Here is a 2668-nt window from a genome sequence, read left to right on the forward strand (position 1 = left end):
ATTATCTGAGTCGTGAAGATCTTTTTTGTACAGTTCTTCTGTGTATTCTTGCCATCTCTTCTTAATATCTTCTTCTTCTGTTAGGTCCATACCATTTCTGTCCTTTATCGAGCCCATCTTTGCATGAAATATTCCTTTGGTATCTCTGATTTTCTTGAAGAGATCCCTAGTCTTTCCCATTCTGTTGTTTTCCTCTATTTCTTTGCATTGATCGCTGAAGAAGGCTTTCTTATCTCTTCTTGCTATTCTTTGGAACTCTGCATTCAGATGTTTATATCTTTCCTTTGCTCCTTTGCTTTTCACTTCTCTTCTTTTCACAGCTATTTGTAAGGCCTCCCCAGACAGCCATTTTGCTTTTTTGCATTTCTTTTCCATGGGGATGGTTTTGATCCCTGTCTCCTGTACAATGTCACAAACCTCATTCCATAGTTCATCAGGTACTCTATCTATCAGATCTAGTCCCTTAAAATATATTTCTCACTTCCACTGTATAATCATAAGGGATTTGATTTAGGTCATACCTGAATGGTCTTTGGGTTTCCCTACTTTCTTCAATTTAAGTCTGAATTTGGCAATAAGGAGTTCATGGTCTGAGCCACAGTCAGCTCCTGGTCTTGTTTTTGCTGACTGTATAGAGCTTCTCCATCTTTGGCTGCAAAGAATATAATCAGTGTGATTTCGATGTTGACCATCTGGTGATGTCCATGTATAGAGTCTTCTCTTGTGTTGTTGGAAGAGAGTGTTTGTTATGACCAGTGCATTTTCTTGGCAAAACTCTATTAGTCTTTGCCCTGCTTCATTCCGTATTCCAAGGCCAAATTTGCCTGTTACTCCAGGGGTTTCTTGACTTCCTACTTTTGCATTCCAGTCTCCTATAATGAAAAGGACATCTTTTTGGGGTGTTAGTTCTAAAAGGTCTTGTAGGTCTTCATAGAACCGTTCAACTTCAGCTTCTTCAGCGTTACTGGTTGGGGCATAGACTTGGATTACTGTAATATTGAATGGTTTGCCTTGGAAACGAACAGAGATCATTCTGTCGTTTTTGAGATTGCATCCAAGTACTGCATTTCAGACTCTTTTGTTGACCATGATGGCCACTCCATTTCTTCTGAGGGATTCCTGCCCTCAGTAGTAGATATAATGGTCATCTAAGTTAAATTCACCCATTCCAGTCCATTTCAGTTCGCTGATTCCTAGAATGTCCACATTCACTCTTGCCATCTCTTGTTTGACCACTTCCAATTTGCCTTGATTCATGGACCTGACATTCCAGGTTCCTATGCAATATTGCTCTTTACAGCATCGGACCTTGCTTCTATCACCAGTCACATCCACAGCTGGGTATTGTTTTTGCTTTGGCTCCATCCCTTCATTCTTTCTGGAGTTATGCCCGAGGCCAGGGGCGGTGGCCGGGAGGACCAACCCCACGTCCAAGAAGCTGTGGCTGCGAGGGCGCAGGAGGACCTAGAGGAGCTATCCCACGCTGAAGGTCAGGAAGGGTGGCAGTGCGGAGATACCCCTCGTCCAAGGTAAGGAGCAATGGCTGCGCTTTGCTGGAGCAGCCGTGAAGAGATACCCCACACCCGAGGTAAGAGAATCCCAAGTAAGACGGTAGGTGTTGCAAGAGGGCATCAGAGGGCAGACACACTGAAACCATACTCACAGAAAACTAGTCAATCTAATCACACTAGGACCACAGCCTTGTCTAACTCAATGAAACTAAGCCATGCCCGTGGGGCAACCCAAGATGGGAGGGTCATGGTGGAGAGATCTGACAGAATGTGGTCCACTGGAGAAGGGAATGGCAAACCACTTCAGTATTCTTGCCTTGAGAACCCCATGAACAGTATGAAAAGGAAAAATTCTAGGATACTGAAAGAGAAACTCCCCAGGTCAGTAGGTGCCCAAAATGCTACTGGTGATCAGTGGAGAAATAACTCCAGAAAGAATGAAGGGATGGAGCCAAAGCACACCCTCTCTAGCATTTATTATTTGTTGACATTTTGATGACAGCCATTCTGACTGTTGAGAGGGGTACCTCATTGTAGCTTTGATTTTCATTTATCTAATAATTCATGATGTTGAACATTTTCATGTGCCTATTGTCCATCTGTAAGTCTTTTTTGAAGAAATATCTGCTTAGATCTTCTACCCCAACTCTTGACTTTTTTTTTTTTTTATATTGAGCTATATGAGCTGTTTGTTTATTTTGGAGTTGCATTGTTTCCAAATATTTTCTCCCATTCCATAGATTGTCTTTTTGTATTGTTATTGTTTTTCTTTGCTGTGCAAAAGCTTTTAAGTTTAATTAGGTCCCATTTGTTTATTTTTGCTTTTATTTCTATTATTCTAGGAGATGGATCCAATGTTGCTGCAATTTATGCCAAAGAGTGTTGTGCTTGCTTTCCTCCAGGAGTTTTATAGTATCTAGTCTCACACTTAAACCTTTAATCCATTTTGAGTTTATTTTTGTATATGGTTTTAGAGAATGTTCTTATTTTTCTAGTAAGACAAAGTTGGTATTGGTGCTTACCCTGGAGAGGAAGACAGCCTTTGTCAACTGAGGCTTGCTAGCATCTCAAAGAGGGTAGGACAAAGCTAGGTTATTTATTCAGACTATGAAGTCCAGTTTAATAAAATCTTTCAATGCTGTGCTCAATTAGGACTG

Source organism: Bos javanicus, chromosome 9, assembly GCF_032452875.1.
Source record: "Bos javanicus breed banteng chromosome 9, ARS-OSU_banteng_1.0, whole genome shotgun sequence".
Lineage (NCBI taxonomy): Eukaryota > Metazoa > Chordata > Mammalia > Artiodactyla > Bovidae > Bos > Bos javanicus.